Genomic DNA, 9,054 nt, shown 5'->3' with positions numbered 1-9,054 from the left:
GGAGTAAACAACAATAAAACCCAAAGTAACCAACCAGCCAACCAACCAACCAACCAAACACAATGCTCCAAGATACATGTTACACATATAACACTAACCAAACAAAATATGACAAGTGAAATTTGTATTGTAAAGTCAGTAATTTGATGATTTTTTTTTCCCAGATCCACCCAAAGCAGGAAGATCATATAAGCAGAGTAGCAAAACAGCTTTTAAAAATTGGGTGAGTGCTGGCACAAGCTATGCATTTGTCTGCAGCAAGGAGCACATGCAAATATCTTAGGCAAAAAGCTCAGATGTTATGGAAAAGGCTGCATTGTCTTTATAATTAGCGTGAACACACACTGACATTTTCGTTCTTCGTAGCGTAAGTCTAGCACCTCAATGTAGATCAGAACTAGAGAGCGGGCTTTCCTGGCCTTTCTTTCTCTTAGACTGTAGATAGGGATTTCGATCTTGAAGGCCAGTCATCTTTAGGATGTTTTTATTTGAAATTTATTGGGAAAAGGGGGCATGGACATCAATGTTAGGGTGCAGATCTGGGCAATGGCCAGTTGACTTTTTGCTCAGCTGTGTGGTCCCTTGCCTTCTAGAGGGCCCGTGGGTTTCTAGGGTCTGTCCAGTGTCTTCTCCAGAGTTGTTGCTGGAAGTTTGAAGTGGGAAATGTTCCTGAACCTCTTCATATATCCTGAAATCTACCTCCTACCTGTAATAAAAAACTTTCTTTCTCAGACTAGCCACAGTGGATTCTGTTGTGTACAACCTGGAATTGTCTAAGATTCCTTTTGTATGTGATTCATTCATGGAAAAAGTTTAATAGTGTTGCCTCATTTAAAACCTACGGATATTTATAAGTTTCAGTGGGGAATTGCTTTCTTTAAGCAACATTTCATCCGATGAAGATTGACATTAATGTTCACTCAGATTTACCCTTTTAAGTTGAGACTAAAAATCAAAAATAAATCAATATGTTTATAAATAGTTAATGATGTTCATAGGCTCTTAGAGTACATTATAACCTTATCTATATAGACACATGTGTAATTATGTAGGCATTTAATTTCTGAACTGAAGATGTTAAATTTTTATATTCTAAAAAGTACTTTAACTTCTATCTGAGATATATTAAAATAACTGTGTCTACAAGTTCAGCAAGAAAAAAAAATATTAAGGAAATTCTATCTGTAAGTGCTTCAACTGTTCCAGAAGCATATAGGAAATGTTTAAATATGAGAAATACGTCGAGTCGAGTCTTGGTGTTGCCTCACGTTGCTAAGTCGGCTGGAGCAGACTCTTCAGGAGTTGCAATGTAGAGTAGAGCACAGGTCCGTGTGAATATTTTATGGCCTATTGTATAGATGATGATGTTCTTAAACTTTAATGCTGCAGAGGGAAGGGGGTGCTCTGCCCTCCTTGTGTCAGTGAGGCGCAGAGGAGGCCGCTGATCCAATTAGTGTTAATGGGCATCTGGCTCGCAAATGGTGCACTTCAAAACCTGGCTGAGAGGGGACTGGCCCTCTTCCACGCTTTCCCCGTGTGGGGGATGCAGAACAGTCCTCCCGTGTTCTGTGTGTGATGCTTTCAGGCCAACTGAGTCCTGAAAATCAGACTCTCCCGTGGAATCTTGCCACCCGTGTTTTAGGCCTTCCCTCTGTTGTTCAGCTTCCCACATGCCCCTCTTCTTTCTCACCATCCCCCATTCTTGCCCTTGTTCACGTAAGAAACAACCATTATTTTGAGGATGTTTCTGCAAGGCAGCAGTTCTGCGATTTAAAAATATTTTTGTCCAATCCTATGGAATTTGAATAATGGTTTCAAATTTGATACCCATAGATTCTCAAAGGCTTCACATCTTATCACAAAACCCTTGCACAGTCTTGTTTATTACTTCTGTATTCACAATAACAAGGAAACGCAGTCAGTGTAGGTGCCTAGCCACAGGCAAATAGATCAGGAAAAGAAAAATAGAATCAGTGATAACCATTTTTCAAATATGGTGTTTCTCAAGGATGGTCTCATCAAGATAATCTGGAACATCTTTAGGAAAATGTTCCGTCTCTGAACTGCTTAGTCAGAGCTTTCAGAGTAGAAAGGAATGTTCTGTTTGAGACCAAACATACCAGGTGGCCTTTTGTATCTCTTAAAGCTTGCATGCTCTGTGGTCATGGATATACCGTGTTCATAAAACATGAATGGACCAACCAGCACCCTCTGCCTAAACACCTCCAAACTGAAGAAGTGACAGACTTTAGAAAACTGTTCCTAAAGACATATATTCACACACACACACACACACCCCCCAAATTTATCTCCTGGAAAAACTAAAGACCTTGCCTTATATCACGAATGGAGTAGTACTAGTTTAAAACTTGTCTGCCTTTGTGAAATAACAAAGCTCGAGTAGGAAATCACTTCTTTTCTTGTGTAACAAACACCCCCTTCTGTGCACACTGAAAGGGACCTGGGGCCTGTTCCATGCTATAGCCTGATGCCCCAGGCCTGGGTGAGGTGTCTGCCTCCCTGCCCAAGGGACCAGACAGCACAGAGCACAGTGGTAACTGCTTCTTAGCAAAAGTGAATGCCTTTACATGAAAAATGACACGTTTGAGTTTTCATCTGTCACCAATGGCTTTTACTAGTCTCTTTCTTTCAAGAGAAATGTTTTTGAGTTTCTTCTTAGGTTTTAGAGTTGAAAGCATGGTCCTAAGCCAAGGGCATATTCCACTCCAATGCAACAGAGTCCTTGAGGGACATTTAAGCATCTTATTTGGTAATACAAGCATGAACAAAAATTTCATCTCTGATGCTGTAAATGAGTTTGAAGGTGATTCTAGAGGGGTATATATTGTCTCATTTTCTCAGTCGCTTCTTATCATTTTAAGAAGGTTTATTTTTATTTATGTGCCTGTCTATGTTCGTATGTGCACATGTTTGTGTGTGTGTGTGAATATGTGTGTTCCTGTGTACCTATGTGTGGGTATCCTGGGAGGCCAAAAGAAGGTGTCCATTCTTCTGGAGTGGAAGTTACAGGTGGTTGCAGGCTGCCTGATGTGAGTGCTGGGAACTGAACTCAGGTCCTCCAGAAAGAAGCACATCAATTTATCTTAAATTGATAAGCCATCTCTATCATTGCTCCTTACAATTTTTTTAAATTAGACATCATGCAGTTGATATGGGAGGATCTCTTTTTGATCCTTTAAAGAAATTCTATACTGCAAGTGATTTTTTTTTTTTTTTTTTTGTCAAAAGAATAAGTTTTAGGCTAAGGAAGGACCTTGTATTCAAGCTTAACTCGTTTCTATATTGAGCCAAGTCCAGACTGAATTTGGAGATTTGTGAATCCAGAAGCCCTTATTTGGGAGGTGGGAGGAAGTGTTCGCTGAGTTTGGTTTTGAAATACAGTAGAAGCTTCTTTAAAAATACACATGTATGAAATTAACATAAACAATGGGGCAGGCAAACAACGGAGGAGACAAAGCCCAACTAGACATCTCTCGCCACCAAATGCAACACACAACACCAGGAATGGGTTACATTCAAACACATTGTTGGCCTCATGGAAACCCCCAAGCGGCCCAGGCTATCGCCAAAGGTGTTGGCTGTTCTCCACAAACTAAGAGTAAAGCACCATTGCTGAAGATGACAGCCACACAACCCACTGATCATGGAGAAGTTGGGCTGGTGCCCACCGGGAGCCTTCACCCCTACTGACTGGTGTTCGTGGTGCTGGAAGGCACTCTGTCCACTCAGAGCTGAACTCCAGGCCGTCTACCAACCCTGTGGTCTACAGTGGTGTCCTGCCTGCTAGAGGCACTGTTGCAAAAGTGGCCCAAAAGTGTGGGTGTAGCAAACTGTTATCTGATTGTAATTAAGGGCATGAAACTGGACTCATTGCCCGACACTGCCAGGCGGCCATGAACCTGAGGATAGCTAGACCACGGACCCAGGGGAAAACCAAATACTACTGAGATGAAAACAAATACAGAGAACCCACAACTGGACAGTGTGCAGACAGTGGAACACTTAGTCCTAACTAGTCCTAAGTGGGATGTCTCCATCAAATCTCCCTCCCCCGTCCCCCGGGGCTCAGGGAACTCTGCAGAAGAGATTGTAAGAACCACAGGGGACGGAGGGCCCCAAGGAAACAGGGCTTCCAAACACAACAGGACAGTTGCACGTATGAGCTCATGGAGACTGTGGCATAATATATAGGGCCCGTGGAAGGGGGGGAGGTCTGGGACTGATGGGGTTCTGTGCTGCAAGGGAAAATAGAAACAAACCCCAACCCCTAACCCAGAAACCATCTCCAATTAGTAAGGGCTCGCAAAGGAAAATGTGGTATTCTCCAATGGAGTCTCACCTGGTATATAGAGCACATTTCAGAACAGGCCTCACATTCAGCCGTAAATGGCCAACATAAAATGAACTGCATGGTATTCTTGAAGGGTTTACTTGTTTGTTTGTTTTCTCTCTCACAATGCTGTGTCTCGGCATTATTTTTCTTCTGTCTTACAGAAATTTTGCTTATGTATTAGTTTCCAGTTTTGTTTCTGTGGGCTTTCTGTGTGTGCAAAATAGATGTGTCTCAGAGTCTGTGCTTTTTGTGCCTTTTCTTTGGCTCTTTTTATTTGTTTGTTTTGTCCTATCCTGACTTATTTTCATTTTAGCTTGTTAATTATTATTATTAATTTTAGATGCCTGTTTGTATTCTAATGAGTCAGAAAGAAGGTATGGATTTGAGCGGGTAGAGAAGTGGGGAAGATCTGGGAATATTTGGGATACAAAAAAAGCATAATCAGAAAAATATTATATAATGTGAATAAATAAATAACCTCAAAAATAAAAGAAACAACAAAAGAAATGTCAGTGGAGGTGAGATTTGGTATCGGGTACTACAATAAAGCCTGGACTTGTTTTAAAGCCAAGAGGCTGGCATTAAGAAGGAATATTGTGAAAATGCTGCCTACAAGATAAACAACGTTAATTCTTCATGCTGTGTGCTGACAGACAGTACAGCCTCGATTAGGTAATACGCCGGCACAGCCCACAAATGTTTGTTCTCAAGGACTAAATGAAAACTGCTATTTAGCCCATGCACCGGTCTAAGTAGCAGGAGAAAATGGAATTAGCAACAGTGGTTGTTATTGTTGATTATACAAAAATAATTACTTGCCGTTGGTGGCAAACCCCTGTTCTTTAAAACAAGAAAAAACAAAAACAAACAAAAAAACACAATTATCATGTGTTTGTTACCTATTAACTTAATAACGATCCTAATTTTTAAAAAACTTCAAGTGAGTGTAAAACCCGTGTTGCTTAAGAAACCAGTGACTAGTTCGTTGCTAGCTGTGATATCAGGCTTAAAAAAAATGTCCCTGTTCCCTGATGCTAGAGGTTCCTCCTGCATCTCAGTGAGTGGGCAAAGGCCCGTGTGCCAGGCTGGTGTGTGGCAACAGCCGTGCATCAGGCCGAAAGCAGGGCTATTTGCAGTATTTGGGAGAGTGAGTGATTAGAAGCTTGCACCAATTTTTTTTTTTATAGCAGGCTCACAGGTGAAATAATATATTTTCTCAATCTCACGGGACACACGTTTTATTTTTGAGGTTCATACTGATTTAGTGGAAGCTACTGTGAGCTGGGTTTTTTTTTGTTTAGTTTATCTTTTGTTGTTTATTACTTATGACAAATAATTTTCTGCAGCTATTTAGGCCATGCATCCTTTTCTGTCTTATAAATCTTGATGTGCCAGCTATGGAGTGATTGCTTAGTTAGTCCCCTGGGAAGGCTGAAGTGAAAGCATTGATTAGACTCTCTTGGGCTGAGAGCCCTGTTCAGATATTTAGCTGCCAGGAAATTCTGTCCCTTCATTAGGGTAACTAGGGGTAGCAGATCTTTACCTGGAGACACTTCTTAGTAGTGGTTGGGTCAGACATTCCATCTGCTCTCTCCGAGCAAGGGCTGTTAATGAGCTGTTCTGGAAGCAACGAAATGTGCTGGGGTCTATATTCGATTTAGAAGATTTTTAAGTGGACATGTTTGTCAATACTTATTGAATATGGCGTGTGAGGTTTTCTGTATATGAATCATCCCGTGACAGGCTCCTCAAACTTGGAACAGGATGTACAGTCATCTGATTTGAAAGTGTCAGGAGAAAGTTCTGGACTGCTTGAGGATTGCTGAGCACCAACCTCATAGTCATGCGCTGTGTGCTTCCTCCCCAAGCCAGTGCCAGGAGAACTTGACGGATGGCAACTGTTCAGGATCCTCGTCAGGGCTACTATTCAAAGGTCCTGCAAGGAAGGCATCAGAAACATGGTGGCATATAGGATGTCGTTTTCATTTTAGATATTATATTTGATTTATTATTTATGGACTAAAAATGAAAGGTGAGCTCCATTAACCCAGTGACCTTGATATCTTGCCCCAAGCGAGATAATTGCATTCTAATGGAGATATAGGGCATATAGGTACTATAAAGACAACACCCTGAACAAGTGAGGTGGTTCGCTTCAGTCTCTGAAAAGCATCCAATGTATTTAGCACAACTTTGCAAGCAGCGTAAAACCCTTTACAGAAGAGAGAAGAAAACTGTCACTCGTGAGTCAGCATCAAGAGAATGGTATTACCGTGTAGTATTGGCTGGCCTGGAACTCTCTGTGCACACCAGGCTGGCCTTGAACTCACAGACTCCATCTGTTTCTGCCTCCCAGGTGCTCCCAGGCATAGACCCCAGTCTGTCCGGACTAAGAATGTGTGCTGAGAAGCATCGCTGTGGGCTGTCTCGGCCAATGCAGCGGGGTGTTCCCATATGGGAGCACTGGGAACATTAAGGTGACGCTCCTGGGTTCCCACTCACACCCCTCTTTCTAATCTTCCAAGTCCTGTGGTCATATTACCACATCCGGACCCTAAGACATTAACTTTAAAAACTTCCTGGGGTCCAGCAGGAGAAGAATGGAGTGTCAAGGGGCTGTTAGGGTTTGGGTGTGCTGACGTCACAAGGGGGGCTGTCGATGGTCCCTACATGGTAGTCCCACATTGCTGGTGTTCTCCAGGTGACCCTTACCTAGCAGGGGCCAAGCGAGGATAATGTGAACAGAATCCTTTTGCACAAGGTCACATTTATTCTCATTCAGAAATAACATCCTTTACCTTTTGGATTGTGTCCCTTCTGCTCTTTGTGTGTGTGTCCATTTGTTTTGTTTTATGAAATGATGCTGGAACCTCTGTGGTTATCATCGTTTTAATGTTCTCACTTAATGCACACACACAAAAAGAGGTTGTCATCCATACGCTGTATACCTTTACAGCAAGTGTGTGTTTTCTTTTGTCAATTTAATGAACTGAGCTGGAAACTCCAATATCTGGGTGCTCTGTGTTCTGTGTTCTCTGGGTCCTCTCCATGGCCGGCTTACCACTCCTCTGTGCAGCCTTGTCTATCAAAACAAGGTTGCTTGGTCCTTAAGAGCATGTGAACCCATGTGACCCCGGCTCAAATTTTAGGGCTGCCGAGTGACCAGGCTGGGCTACTTATTTTGCCCTTTGGCATCTCAGTTTCCTGTTCATCTAAGCATCAACAACAGCAGTGCCATTAGCAGGAGGGGCTAACAGTGACCGTCAAGTGAGTTGATATAGATAAAATGCTCGTAATGGTGCCTGCCACTCAAGACACACGCTGGCATATGTGGATTCTATAATAGGGCATCTGTTCTTTTCCCCACTGGAAACAGGGCATTCATAACCCGGCTTACCTGTATAGACACATACATCCCAAGTTTGCCCAGGGCATGATTTGGTAAGACTATACCACTGAAGCTTTCTATTTCCCTCTCTGTATTCTATTGCATGTCTTAAAAAAAAAAAAAAAGTCACACACATTTTTTTAAAAGTTCCATAAATATCTATGATTTAAGTAAGACATAAATAAATTAAACAATTTTTTGAAAGTTTTATATCCTGCCCCAACAAGCCCTTACAGATAGGGTTTGAAATATCAAACCGAAGTGACTTCATCATTCACTACATCACAGCAGTTTTGATTACACATCTCACATCACCACCCACAGACTGAGAATATTAGGACAGAGAGACTAAGTGAGGTGGTCATGAGACACTGTGGGACCCTTGGGGACTGGGCAGGAGGCCCTCAGTGGAGCTGTGAGTGGGAGAAGGTTGCAGGAGCTAATGGTTGTGATTCACAGTGTGACATACTGTGATTTATTGAACACTTTAAAATTAAAAGAGGGCACACGGAGGCTGAGGGCTTTGCTTGCTTTTTGTCACCAAATTCTTACAATACGCCTTTTGATAGCTCCCAACACAAATAAATGCAAAACATGCTGGGAGATGCCATGTACATTGTTCAAGGTCCCAAGACAAAATAGACAATATAACTGAAACCCACCCCCATTAGCGCTGAACTTGAACCAGCCCCTAACTGTGGTTTCCTGCCTGCTAAGTTTTCCCCACTGGGTGAGTCCATGAGAATCTCCCCGTGAAGTTCCAACGTGTTCCATGACAAGCCTTAGGCAACTGGCAGGCCAACTGTGAAACTTGCAGACTCTTCCACGCTAACACAAGAGGTGTCCTGATCCATCTGTGCCAAGAGTTGGTATGGAGTGGCCCAAGCTACAGTGTGGCCCTGGAGTATTTGGTCAGACCTCTCTCTGGCCTGACTCACTGTCTTAGTCACCTTCTCGTACATTCTGTACTCACAGTCTGGTTCAAGCACAGGCAGCAATGTTTACTCACTATTGTATGTTCTTCAAAGTTTTCCATAATGAAGGGTAGGGCTGGGTGCTGAGAAGAAAGCAGTTGGCACTCCCACGTCACCTGGGACTTGGCAGCCACGCTTCTCCCTTCAGCACTGAAGGAAGTTCATTAGAGGACACCAGCAACTGCACTCTGTGTTTTGCAAAGGAGTCTCACGTAGGAGTGTCTGTTGTGGCAGGCGCTCGGTGCTGGTCGCTCCACAGAGGGGTTTCAGCTATATTTGCGCAGTTAGTGGGAAATGGTGGCGGAGCTTGGAATACTTGAAATCTTCCTTCTGCATTC

Source organism: Meriones unguiculatus, chromosome 3 (genome assembly GCF_030254825.1).
Source record: "Meriones unguiculatus strain TT.TT164.6M chromosome 3, Bangor_MerUng_6.1, whole genome shotgun sequence".
NCBI classification, from domain to species: domain Eukaryota; kingdom Metazoa; phylum Chordata; class Mammalia; order Rodentia; family Muridae; genus Meriones; species Meriones unguiculatus.
This window is presented reverse-complemented; position numbering follows the sequence as displayed.